Raw genomic sequence first — 14,744 nt, 5'->3', positions numbered from 1 at the left:
AGGCAGACATGGTGCTGGAGAAATAGCTGAAAGTTCATCTGGATCCACAGGCAGCAGGAAGAGGGACAGTCATTGGGTCTGGCTTGGGCTCTTGAAACCTCAAAGCCTATCCCCAGAGACACACTTTCTCTAACAAGGCCACAGGGCCACACCGACTCCAACAAGGCCACACCCGCCAATCCCTCCCAGGTAGTGCCACTCCCTGATAACCAAGCATTCAAACATATGAGCCTATGGGGGCCGTTCTCACTCCAACCACCACAGAAGGGATATTTAAATTATTATTTAAATACATACTTTTGACAGACTGAAGTCTTCAATGAAATGTTTAAACTGTAGCATTCAGAACCCAGCTTTACCGTTTGGAGCACAAACAAGACTCTCCATAAACACTTGGGGTAGACGGGTGAAAGGACATTACGTCAGTGAACCAAGAAATTATTCATTCCTCATGTTCTTGTCAAGAACTTGTTATGAACCAAGCGTTTCTCTTTTGGGTTGGTTTGTTTTCAATACTTTTACTGTGTTAGTCACACGTCACTGAGGCTTCTGTCTACTCTCCCCCCCTCATCCTTTTTTCTCTTTCCCACATTTATTATCTTCCCCCCTCCCTACTGCCACCTTTCCTACACCCGTGACTTCCGATGCTGTTTTGTGATTGGGGTAACAAGCAGCTGGGCTGGAGAGATGGCTCAGCCGTTAAGAGCATCGCCTGCTCTTTCAGAGGTCCTGAGTTTAATTCCCAGCAACCACATGGTGGGTCACAACCATCTGTAATGGGGTCTGGTGCCCTCTTCTGGTCTGCAGGCATACACACAGACAGAGTATTATATACATAATAAATAAATGTTAAAAGAAACACAAGTTGGTGCACAACTGAAAACAATGGCTTCTCCTTACCCTGGAGCCATCAGAGGAAAATGGTTCTGCAGCAGTGGGAGGACCACCTGGACCCCTCCGCTACCCATGCCTGATTGCTGATGGGCCCATTCTTATGCAGACCCAGTTTGGTGAGCTCCTGATTGCAAAGGTGGTCTTACTGAGAAGACAGCCTTTCCGGCCCCTCCTCCCTCTCTTCCAACTATTTCTATCATTCAACCCCCTCTTCTCCTGAACTTTGGGGGCGCAGTGACAATGCCACGTTTAGGACTGAGCACTCATCCATCCATCAAGTACTCTCAGAGTCGGGTATAATTCGATTCTCTGCTGTTTGCCATGAGCTGGTTTTAGCATTGAAGATATTTTATAAAAAAACAAAAATAACAGCTAACTAGCTCTTACTCTTCTCCTTCCTCCTCCTCCTCCTGTTGTTCCTTCTCTCTCCCTCCTCCTCCATTCCCTACCCTTGAATGTGGGTATACATACATCATGGTGCCCACGTCACAATTCACCTTGTTTGAGACAAGGTCTCCTGCTGTCCGCTTCTGTGTCCACCAGGCTTGCTGACCCACGATCCCCAGGCTTCCTACTCTGAGCCTTCCATCTCCCCAAGTGGTACATTGGAATTACAGAGAGCTACAGCGTCTGGCTTTTGTGGGGGTTCAGCTCAGGAGAGAAATATAATTTGGGAGGAACATTTTTGAAACAAGGTTATGTAATGAACTTGGATTGGGGGAACAACATTAAAAAGGATGATGAGAGGAATGAAGGACTTATGATAAATAAATTAATGAATGAGTGTCTTGTGAGGGGAATTAATTGTTTCCCATAAACCTGCTATCCTCGGGGAGGGAGGAAGCCACTTCTATAAAGTTGGTTTTGAGCGAACTATTTCAAAACCATATTCCACTAGCTAAACCGCTGTGCAGCTGCCAAGTGGCTTAAGTTCCAACCACCTACTCATTCCTAAAACATGTATAAAATGAAACATTTTTTAAATTTCCAAGAAAGTAGGCCGGACACCGTACGCTGTCTGTATTTAGTCATCCGCTTGTGCTATACTGCAAATGCAGCCTCCGCGTGAATGTGGTGCTCTTTTGTCGTGGCTCTCTCTCATGTATATGACATCCTCTGCTCTTTCTCCCTCTCTCTGCCTCTTGCCAGCAAAGGTCAACATGTATGAACACCAGATAAACCATTTCTCCCCTGTTTATAAAGGACTGCTGAAGAGAGATAGAGAATTTGGAAAGACACAGAGACTTTCAAAACAAGCATATCCTTAAGATGCATGTATTTCACAATGCATATTAATCCTGAGACATTTCTAAAACAAAAGCCAGAAAGGGAAACTATGAAATGACATCTGGCTTCTCTGGACAGCCAGCTATGTTATTAGGGCTCCAGCTCTAGAGAGGCCAGTGGGACACCACCGTGCACACTCTACCCTCAGTCTTATTCTTTCTAAGCATCTGGATCCTTTTATATGCTATCGAGTGCCAGTGGGTGGTCTGGAAATTCTAGGGAAGACAAGAAGGTTTGGCCTGGGAGGTGGGCGGGCACGCAGACTGCTCCAGGCTGGTGCTATAGTTGCTGCACTGGGGGACAAGGAACTTGCGATCAGACCAACTTTCCTCAGCGGTCACCCTCATCATCACGTAGGCCAGTTTCACCCTGCCACTCAGCCATCACCCAAGAAGGCTTTTGATGGGACAATTGGTGGCTGGACAGCGCCCTGGGCAAGCAATCACTAGAGTAAGCCTATTGGGATCATCTGTTGGGACACAGAGTCTGTCTGCAACATGAAGTCAGGGAGGTTCGGTATGTGAGTTGCTATGACACCAGAGGAGAGATGCTTCTCTGACTCAGTGTCTTCATCTGAACTGTTCAGGTCACTTTATTTTTAGTTATCGATTTGTTCCCCCTCAGATGTCTACTATCTACTGATAGCACAAAAGCAACTAATTAAGTCTAAGTGACCTTCACATATCGTAAAAGAAATTTCTACAAAATAAAAATAATAGCCCTTATGATAAAGCTAGAAATGCTTTCACAAGCATTTGAAACTTAGAAACTTAGCTTGACAAACTCCTGGTCATTGCTATTCAGAATCCTGTACCAGGGCAGAGCAGCTGAAGACATGGCAGACACGTCTCAGACACTGCCGGAGTGAACAGTCATGCCTTGTGCCCAAGCCACCCAACACCGACTGTGCTGCACACCACAATGATGGTGGCACTCCCCATGCACAAGTTCTTTACACACACAGCTCAGTCACCCTTCTGGGTGGGGGGTATGCAGAATTATACTCCTCATGCACAAGTTCTCTACACACACAGCTCAGTCTCCCTTTCGGGGGGAGGAATTGCAGAATTATTACTTCAGATGGTGATATTTTATTGAGGGTACCAATAATTAAAATAAACAAGGCCCACCCGGAACATTCAAAACATATATAGGAAATTAGAAAACAAAAAATAAAATTTTGTTTTAAGTCCATCAGAGGAAGAACCCCTGGAAACATTTTGAGCCATGTCTGCCCTAACATTAATGGAAGCGCCTTAGCCCAGAACACATAAAGTGTTAGTTAATTAAAAATAAAATGGTCTGGGCCTGGAGAAATGGTCCAGTGACTAAGAACGCTGGCTGCTTTTTCAGAAAGCCTAGGTTCAATTTCCAGCACCCACATGGTGGCTTCCATTTGTAAATTCAGTTCCAGGGCATCTGATGTCCTCTTTTGGCCCCATAGACAGCAAGCACACATGTGGTGCACAGATATATGTGCAAGCAAAACACCTATGCATATAAAATAAGAAATCAATAATAAAAACATTTCAATAAAAATTAAAGGGTCTGTCATAATGATCTCATTATTACTAAATAAATAAAATCCACCACCTAAAAATATCTTACAATATCTTACAGAAAAGTCAGGAATAAAAGAAAAACAGTATCTTTATCATTTAATTAAATGTTCAATGCATTAAATTGAAAAACAGAAAATGTTAACTTTCTATTCTATAATTTTATAGTTTAGAGTCTTCACATCTCTGTACTAAGATAAAAATGCAAGAGGTGTGTTAATGAAAAATGTGTCTTACTTTAACAAGCTAACACAAATAAAATAATAGCAAGTGGATATTTCTCTCCACGACCCTAAAGTTTTTTGAGGAACTTCTAGAACAAGGTCTTCATTTTGCTCTTCTGTGCTGAGGATCAAACCCAGAGTCCCGTGCATGCTTAATATGCACTCTGCCAATGTCTGTTCTTCCATTAGATGGACGATGGCAGGTGATAGCTGACTTGTACTTGAGTCCGAAAAATAAACATTTGAATAAGGTGGCTGAGTATTTTAAATCTTTCTGAAAGGACTGGAGGAGGAAGCATGCGCTCTCACAGCCGGGACTGGAGGAGGAAGCATGCGCACTCACAGAGCAGACTGGAAGAGGAAGCGGCGCTCTCACAGCCCAGTAAGCCAGTGTTTTGCCCTGTTAACTGAGGACTGTGTTACTAATGTGCTCTGTCCCGTATGTCAGTTACCTAGGAGGCTGCCAAGGGTCCCACCCATCAGTGCAGGGCAGAATCACACTCTCACATGCTGAAGGCTGGGTGCACAGCACCAGAGATTTGGACAACGTTGATTCAGCATCCACTCCATCTGCTTGTAAGGAAGCGTCTCAGTAAATGAAACAAAATGCACAGGAAAATGACGACATTGCGTGTTGGCTGGAACCCTTTCAGCTATTTTGCGTTGATTTGAACTTCATAATACAAACACCTACTTGTCTTTCCACAGTTTAAGCACAGTTAATTATGTTTTAATCAGATTTCCAACTGCAAGGCTGGACTAGATCCCACCCACTACTTCCAGACATCAAACATGGAACAAGGCTTGGATGCTGATTGATTTTTATGTATCATGCTAACTTCAGTAAAGCATATTTACTTTGGGGGTGGAGTTGAGACAGAGTTTCTCTGTGTAACAGTCCTAGTTATCCTGGAACTAGCTCTTTTAGACCAGGCTGGCCTCGAACTCACAGAGATCCGCCTGCCTCTGCCTCCTGAGTGCTGGTATTAAAGGCGTGCACTATCACCGCCTGGCTCTACTTTTATTTTTGACATCATGTGGAGAGCTGCTTTAATAGAAAACTGTGAGTTGACATTTTCCTAGGTTTATAAGAAAGGGAATGTAAATTTAGTTATAATTCCCCCTTGACAAAGGTGCTTAAGATCACAGATATAAGATTTAGAAGGGACCTGAGAGACCTCTATTCAATCCTCTCAATCTATAAATTCACAGTTGGAGGCCTAGGAAGGCTAGGAATCAAGAGAAACAACTGGTACTTAGAGAATTATGATGGTCCAGCAACAATCCAAATATGGGACCAGAGATGTGGCTTATCAGGTTAAGGGCACGTTAGTGTTGTTGGAGAGAACCTGAACTCAGTTCCCAGCCCCCACAGCAGGCAGCTCACAGCCACCTTTAGTTCCAGCTCCATGGACTTGTAGCTAGTGGCCTCCACAGGCACCCACACATATGTGCACAAATCCCACACAAACACATGCATGTAATTATAGTTGTATCATATACACAGACATATATATGTATGTACATATATACATACACACAAATATGCATTCTATTTCACACCTGTGGAGTTATGAACGGTCTGTTGACAGGGACAGCAGCAGTACCTGGTGTTTGATGAACATGCTGAGGCTCAGGTAAGACTCCCAGACCTATTCAATAAGAATTGCTTTCTATTTAGCATGATCCTTGGATGATTTCTATGTACGTCCATGTTTAAGAAGCCCAAGCCTATATTCATACTACGCTGAGTTGGCTCACAGGTTTTAGAGAGCTATCCTGTCTGCAAGAAGGCAACTACAACAATTAAGACTAAACCTTTAGAAGACAAACACGGTGGCGTACAGAAATCATCTCCAGAATGTGGAAACAGAGCCAGGAGAATCAAGAGTTCAAGGTCATTTCCCCCTAGATAGCAAGGTCAAGTTCAGCTTGGGTTATGAGAGACAGCAGCTCATAACACCAAAAGAGAAAACCAAACCAAACCAAAAAACATAGTCTTTGTATGTTTCAAACAGGCTAAATCTACCTTACAAAGAGAAGTCTTTATAAGGTATATTTGTAGCTGTTTGTGCAAATTTTCAAGTGATTCATTTTTATTGTATTTTATAAGAAGTTCGGCTTACAAGAAATTGAAAATTATTTTAATGGAGTTTCACCAAAGACAGAGCAAGAAGCATCTGTGCTGCCCTTCCTCCCCCTGACTAAAACCCTGGAAATAGTTGACTCACCTCTCACCTTGTCTATGAGCCCATATTCTGTTCATGTGAAAACTGGTGAAAGACAGCGACAGAAAAGCTACAGTTCATCTCATGTGGACAGAGAGGTGAAGACCCCGAACACAGCAAAACTGAAGCCAAAGGACAATATATCATAAGCACTATTTGTCACAGAAGGTGAGACTTACCATAGGGGTGCAAGGTGGTTTTAGCATCTGGAAAGCAACATCTGTAATTTATGATATGGATTGACATCAAGAAAATTACCACTAGGTTGATAGATGCAGACAAAGCATGTGAAAAAGCCTGGTGTCCATTTATTTAAGTGAGACTTTGCCATATACATCTGTGTATATGTGTGTACTCCTGGCTTGAGGACATAGCTTGGTAGTAGAGACCTTGACTATCAAGATCAAGACCAGTAACACACTCACAAGAGAAAGGGAGGGGGAAAAAGGAAGGAGAAGGAAAGCAGGAGGGGAGATACCTCCCTATGAGTTGTGGGAAAGGAAGGACCCAGAGGCCTCTGGAACAGTAGGACTGGAGTTACTGCTCTTGGTTGCCCACCAGAATGTGATAGTAAGACCCTATTGCTGAAGACATCAAACACGCCTTTGGCCACAGGACACAGAGACATCAAGCTGGAACTGATCTGGAAGGTTTCTCCCTGCTGGCAAACTTTCACAGTGTTGGAAGCTACTATGCAGACCCCTTGGTGGGAAAAGCCATCAACAGCCTTACCCAGCTATGAACTCTACAAGCCACAACCTGCCACTGCCAAACAGGATGGGCCCACTGGTACAATACTGGTATGATTATGATGAAGTAACCAATCACTTTTTGATTGGACTTGAGCTTCCATAGAAGGAATTCATTCCTGATACTGTAAACCTGGTCAAAAGCCCATGGATGAGGAGGTTATAGGCCTTGTAGCAAATCTACTACTAATGTTTGTTAAATTAACATGTCAAACTACATTCTAGATATTCATGCTTGTATCAATAGATTAGGACGTTTACCTTTTAACAGAGTATCAGCTTTCATCAGAGTTTTTTTTTTTTTTTCTGTAGCAGGGTGTGGTAGCATTTAAGGCAGAAACTGGTAATCGGTCCAAGTACCAATAATAAGTGATGCCAATAATAAGTGCTCAGACCTAAAAATCTATATCACCTTCTCCAAGCTCAGGGATCATCACAGAAGAGGGGGTGGAAAGAATGTAAGAGCCAGAGTATAGAAAGATTAGCAGCAAAAAAGACTATTTCTAAATATGAGGTGGCTCTTGCACTTATGAGTTCACTGTAGCCGCAGAGGACCCAGCATAAGATTTGACCCAACAATATTTCATCATGGATCAAGAAGAGGCTCATGGGGCCTCATTCCTCCCTGAGGGATTTGTGGAAGCTAATAATGGTTGCTGGGCAGATGATAAATTGGTTGGGAAAGAAATCAGAGAAACATAACCCTTCACAATAGCCACAAATAGCATAACATATCTCTGAGTAACTCTATCCAAATAAGTGAAAGGCCTGTATAACAAGAACTTTAAGTCTTTGAAGAAAGAAATTGAAGAAGACGCCAGAAGATGGAAAGATTTCCCATGTTCTTGGGTAGGTAAAATTAACATAGCAAAAATGGCAATCTTACCAAAAACAATCTATAGATTCAATGCAATGCCCAGAAAAATCTCAGCAAAATTCTCCACAGACCTTGAAAGAACAGTACTCAACTTCATATGGAAAAGCAAAAAAAAAAAAAAACAAAAAACAAAAAACAAAAAACAAAAAAAAACCCAGGATAGCCAAAACAATCCTGTACAATAAAGGAACTTCTGGAGGCATCACAATTCCTGACTTCAAACTCTACTACACAGCTACAGCACTGCAAACATCCTGGTATTGGCATAAAAACAGACAGGAGAACCGAATTGAAGACCTGGATATCAATCCACACACTTACGAACACCTGATTTTTGACAATGAAGCAAAAAATATAAAATGAAAAAAGAAAGCATATTTATCAAATGGTGCTGGCATAACTGGATATCAACATATAGAAAAATGAAAATAGATCCATATCTATCACCATGCACAAAACTCAAGTCCAAATGGATCAAAGACCTCAACATAAAGTCAACCACACTGAGCCTCATAGAAGAGAAAGTGGAAAGTACACTTGAACACATTGGCACAGGAGACCACTTCCTAAATATAACCCCAGCAGCACAGACACTGAGAGAAACAATTAATAAATGGGACCTCCTGAAACTGTAAAGCAAAGGACACAGTCAACAAGACAAAAGGACAGCTTACAGAATGGGAAAAAATCTTCACCAATCCCACATCAGACAGAGGTCTGATCTCCAAAATACGCAAAGAACTCAAGAAATTGATCATCAAAAGAACAAATAATCCAATAAAAAAAATGGAGTATACACCTAAACAGAGAACTCTCAACAGAGAAATATAAAATAGCTGAGAGACACTTGAGGAAATGCTCAATCAACATCCTCAGCCATCAGAGAAATGCAAATCAAAACAACTCCGAGATTCCATCTTACACCTGTAAGAATGGCCAAGATCAAAAACACTGATGACAACTTATGCTGGAGAGGATGTGGGGTAAAGGGAACACTTCTGCATTGCTGGTGGGAGTGCAAGCTGGTACAACCCCTTTGGATATCAGTGTGGTGATTTTCAGAAAATTAGGAAACAACCTTCCTCAAGTTCTAGCAATATCACTTTTGGGTACATATCCAAAGGATGCTCAATCGTGCCACAAGGACATGTGCTCAACTATGTTCATAACAGCATTGTTTGTCATAGCCAGAACTTGGAAACAACCTAAACTGAAAAAGGGATAAGGAAAATGTGGTACATTTATACAATGGAGTACTACACAGCAGAAAAAATAACGACATCTTGAAATCTGTAGGCAAATGGATGGATCTAGGAAACATCATGGTTAGTGAGCTAACCCAGATTCAGAAAGACAAATATCATATGTGTGGCTCATGAGTGGCTTTTAGACTTAAAAAAAAAACAAAGAAAAATAGCCTATAATTCACAATCCCAGAGAACCTAGACAACAATAAGGACCCTATGAGAGACATACATGGATCTAATTTACATGGGAAGTAGAAAAAAGACAAGATCTCCTCAGTAAATTGAGAGCATGGAAACCATGGGAGAGGGTTGAAGGGGAGAGAAGAGGCAGGGAGGGGAGCAGAGAAAAATGTAGAGCTCAATAAAATCAATTTTAAAAAAAGGAAAAAGATAATGGTTTGTAGGGGAGGAGGTATCACTTTTCTCAATACTGTAGCCCATGATTGTGCAAACAGCACTAATTAAACTCAGTGTGCCACACATGCACATGCCTGCACATATATGTACACGCAAGGAAATGAAAGTATGAGGGGAACATGTAGAGAAGGGTTTCAGGGGAAGAGGGATGGAGATGAGAGTAGATTGTAACGGGTGGTAAAAACAATTAAAATTTATTACAAGTGTATAAGACTGTCAAAGCGTAAAACCACAATATTTTATAATTTAAAAAATATTTACATTAAGAGCAATAAAGAGAAACTAGTTGCAGCCTGAGGGAAATGTTTATATTTACTATAGGATGTCTATCAAAACCAAGAAACTCTTAAAATTCAATAAGAAAACAATTTCAAAAATCAACAAGATAGTTAAATAAATATTTTTACCAAGGAATGTATATGAGTAAGCACATGAAAAGATGTTCAATATCATTTGTCATCAGGAAAATCAGGAAGTTTAAGCTACTGTTCCACACAAGTGTACTGAGTATAGTGGGAAACACGGGCAGTAAAGAGTGATTAAGAAGATGAAGTCGGGATGCTGCACACTGCTGATGGGGATGTAAAATGATATGGGCCCTTTGAACATCATTGGGCTTTTTACGGGAAATTATTCAGTGGGCTGTGGGTACCACACTGAAACAAAATCAGTAAGTTCAAGTGTCCTATTGCACAGTAGGCTGATGTTAGAGGGGCGCCTCGAGTTACTTACAGAGTGTATAATTTTCAGTTTCAGTTATGTGTATTGGTATACATTTGAGGAATATAGTGTTTAAAACATGCATACCATGGTTAGTGATCAGTTAGAGCTAACTGACAGCTGTCACTTTAGTCTCTTACCACTTCTCTGTGTCAGCATCATTCAAAGTCATCTCCACCAGCGACGTTGAAAGAGTCAGTGAATTGCTGGCAAGCATCTCTATTACCCTGTGCTACAAAGAATTCTAGAAGTTATTCCAACACTTTAGCGACAGCCCTGCTTGCTGACCATCCTCACAGAAGATTCCAACGCTCTTACCACAAAACATAAACATATGAAGCATCCTGAATTTGATTACTACACAATGTGCACGTCCTGAAACATCACACTGTAGCCCACAAAATACACAATTATTATGTATCAACTTAAGTTAAACATGAACAAATAGCATTTGAGCCAGCGATTCCACACTCAAGTACGTACCTTAAAGTAAGAGGAAGAAATGCACAGAAGCACACAGATGCATGTGTGCTTGCTAAGGAAAACAGAGCTGCCCAAAGGAGCAAACTGGGATGCACTCAGAGGACACGATACTCCGCAACTGAGAAGAACACAATACTGATGCTTACGGCATTGCAACAAATGACAAAAGAAAGAAAGAAAAGAAAAGCCAGGAGTGAAGCTGTAAATTGTAAGTTCTTTTGTGTTGAAGGCTCAGAAAAAGGCAAACTTGTAAACGGAGGAAGGGGACAAGTGAAGCGTCATGGGGTGGAGACTTTCTCACAATAGATGAGGGGTCACTCTGGCATGTCGTGAAGGGAACCAAATCTGGATTGTGGTAAGGGTTACGTCCCTCACCTGGAATGTATTGTGCTATATACAGAATGAATTTATGCAGGCAAATTACAGCAGTGTGCATCTGTTTGGAAGAGTAACTAGCTGGTGAATCAATTCTCACATTTATTCACCTCCGTAGCTGCACAGACTGCCAACTGAGCCGACAGTAAGCTTTACCGTCTGCAGTCGGGCACCCAGGCGCAATGGCCGTACTTGTTAGAAGTGAGATGTGTATGTCTAATCACCTGGAGCAGATTAAACTTGCTCCCAGTCAGGTTTGTCTATACGTTTTAGAATCCATTTTCTCCAACTGGCCCCATAACTTCACATTTTTGTTTCGTGCCTCTGCTACTATGAACAAACATCAGGAAAACTTGAAGAAAAGCAGAAAAGATGGGAAGTGAGGTACACTTGTTGCCAAAGAGTTTCTGGGTGAGAAGGTGCAAAGGGCAGGGAAGCTCACCAGTACCTAAGACTTGCTTATACTGAGGTCAGTTCTTGCTGAATTACTGAATTATTTCCTGTTTAAAAACTTTTTTTAAAAAAATGAAATGACGATGTTGCTATGAACAGAATTTTAATTTATTCTAGAATAGCAGAGTTGGAAAAGAGGGCCTTTTAGCTAGCTAAGGAGACAAAAGTGGCCTACATGTGCTGGCCAAGCCAGGCCAAAGGCAACAGCCAGCCAGGCTGCAGCATGATGGGTAAGCAGGCCCCTTAAGCAAAGCGTTTGGAGGAGGGCTACCCACACTATTCATTTTAAGCCTGGGTTAAGTACAGGCTTAAAACAACAACAACAACAGAATCCATGTTGCATACAAGCTAGTGGAGGTGAGTCCATAAAGTAGAATGATCCATTGATGCATCCAAAATGGCCTGGAAGTATTGGGATCATTTAATACAGGATTATTAGCAGTATTTTCTCATCCGACCCTCAGTAAAAATGTGTCTTGTGGAAGGGAAGAGTGGGACATGGAGCTTGGCACATACACTGCAGACAGGGCATGGCTGTGACGGCAGGAGATGGGGTCAGAGAAGGCCTACCAGCTCTGACCATAAATGGAACAGGGCTCTTGCAAAAAGTAATCTGGACACTTGCTTTAGAAATGTAACTTTGACCTGCTCACTCAACACGTACATATTAAGTACCTATTTGATGTGAGTGCCATGTATGGACATATCAGGACCCTGAACATTTCCCACAAAAAAAAACCCAGACCAATATAAATGTTATAAGCTATAAAAGAGTCAATGAAATGCTATAAAATGATCAAGACCATGGAAAAGCTCAAGAAAGCAGTAGCTCCCATGGGCTCAGAACAACCAGTATCATGACGGCCGCCATTACTTGATTCACATAATTTTAAATATCAGCTTAAGTGAACAAACTGATGATGAATCCATCACATACAAAGATATTAATAGTAAAAAAAGAAACCCTACTTTTTATTAGAGCTTTTATTAGATTATATCAACACGGAAATATCCATTTGCTAATAAGTAGTCCTCGAAACTGCCTATAAAGATAGGTTCCTCTAGGGAACACTCAGACTGGAAAGTGGAAATAGTTTATGTCTGGCATGAAGAACACGGAAACTCCAGCGAATGACATGACAGACACGGCGTGGTCCTAGAAGGACCCCCTGCCCACAGCCAGAGATCAGAAACCAGGGGGGCTGACTGGAAAGGAATGGGGAGAAGGGATGAAGAAAAAAAAAAGCATGCAGGAGAACCCCACCATGAAATCCATTCCCTGCTGTATATTAATCAAAATAGTAAACTAATGAAAAGACTCTAGGAAAGAGGTGCTTTGATAATCTGGCCTTGACAGCTTTGGACATGGTTATTAAAAGCTACAATAGGGGCTGAAGAAATGGCTCAGGGAGCGAGGCACTTGCTGAGCGAACATGGGCCAGAGTTTAAGTCCCGAGCACCAACAAAAAAGCTGTGAGCAGCTAAGGGCATCAGCAACCCCAGCGCATGGGAGGAGGGGCAGGGGTAGGTGGACGCCAGGGGCTAGCTGGCCATGCAGGAGATCAGAAATAGCAAGTGCTGCACTCAGTGAGAGACCCTTCTCAAAAGCACAGGATAGAGAACAGTGGCGACAGACACCCAACATTAACCTCTGACCTTCACACACATGCCCACAGTTGCATATGCTGCCCCCAACACACACATGCACGCGCGCGCACACACACATCATAGTTTCCGTGCTATACATAATGATGGAGCAAAGAACCAGGAGTCATGCCTCCACGCTCCCCTCGAGCCTCGCTGGGAGCATCCGGGTATAAAGAGACAGCTGAGAAGCCAAGAAAGAAAAGCAAGATGAGCAAAACACACTGAGCTGCTTTGTGATATTTGTCTGCAGTATAAGGAAATTATTCAAAAACCCCACAACCCCCGCATAAAGCCCAAGCTTTCGCTTCTTTGAAAGCCCCGCTTGTTGGCTGGCCCATCTCCATCACAGCGAAGCACCTGCCGTTCCCCTGATAAGATTAGGTGACTCTTCAAGGACTTAGCCTTCTCTAATGATTTATTTAACTTCTGTTATGACTGTTCGCCTGCATATACATTGTGCACCCCGTGTATACAGTGCCCTCAGAGGTCCTCAGAGGTCTTATTTCCTGGAACTGGAGTTATACAAGGTTGTGAGCCACCATGTAGGTGCTGGGAATTGAACCCAGGTTCTCTGCAAAAGCAACCAGTGCTTTTAACTCTGAAGCCCCCATTCTTATACTTTCTTTTAAGTCAGTTTATTTTCATCAAGTCTTACACATCCTAAGTTCAATAAACCCTATTTTTTCTGCTGTTGTTGTTCTTTATCTTCCATTGAAAACAACACGGATCTTCCTTTGACATCTGGACTGGTGTGAACATTTTGTCTCTTGCTCTCAGGACTATCTATCACAACAGCACCACCCATGTCTGCACACTGTCACACACACTTGCTTTATTCCAATCAACTATGATCCCTGAAGTGCAGGACCCTTGCTTTGCTGGTAGTAGCACCCTGGTACATTCTAACTCATGTTCGGTGGAAGATGGAGGGAACCAGGGCAGGGAGAGAGACTAACATGAACTTCCAGCTTAAAATGACTCCAGCCAACCACTCTTTCACACGAGCAACGTCACATGCCACTACCACAGTATCTGTGACCGACCACAGCAGAGAACAGGAGTGTGGGCATATGACCTCATGACGTACCATGGCCTAGCAACAGAGCTCAATCACGCAAGTTGCGCAGTGTGGAAGGAGTCATTGAGAACCACCAGCAAAGAGGGCAAAGAAGGGGCCTTGGAGGAAGAACTTGCTACCAGAAGGGGAAAAAAAAAAACAAAAAAAAAACCCAGCCTCCTGGTTTCTGTGTCTCGAGCTAAACATCTCCATCACAGAAAGAAGCCACCTTTTTTTCCTCAGCTGCCCAACAGCAGATCTTCCAGAAGTCAGGGTTCTCAAGGAGGTTTAAGCCTTGACCTTTCTTCCTGATGCCCAGCATCGACTGGGCCATAAATCTGTCATATGCTCCCACTAGTTTGGGTCCCTCCAAGTTATAACCCATGCAGTCTGGCCAAGACACAGAGACTCCCAGAGAGCTTTCATCACATCCCAGCTGGAAACTCTTAATTCATTATTTTCAGTCCTAGCCAGTACGTCCTATGAGTACTCCAAGTACAGGAATAACTAGGTCACAATCGTGTTCT

The 14,744-nt window shown here is 42.5% G+C and overlaps 1 protein-coding gene across 2 annotated transcripts in view; it reads right to left on the bottom strand.

Moving 5' to 3' along the window:
- Fbn1 (fibrillin 1) overlaps positions 1-14,744 on the bottom strand; it is a 205,558-nt gene that overhangs the window by 133,405 nt on the left and 57,409 nt on the right. The gene's annotated exons all lie outside the window — the stretch shown is intronic.

The sequence above is a fragment of the Myodes glareolus genome, chromosome 10, assembly GCF_982192425.1.
Source record: "Myodes glareolus chromosome 10, mMyoGla1.1, whole genome shotgun sequence".
NCBI lineage: Eukaryota > Metazoa > Chordata > Mammalia > Rodentia > Cricetidae > Myodes > Myodes glareolus.
The sequence above is the reverse complement of the archived record's forward strand: the minus strand, read 5'-3'. Positions and strand labels throughout refer to the sequence as shown.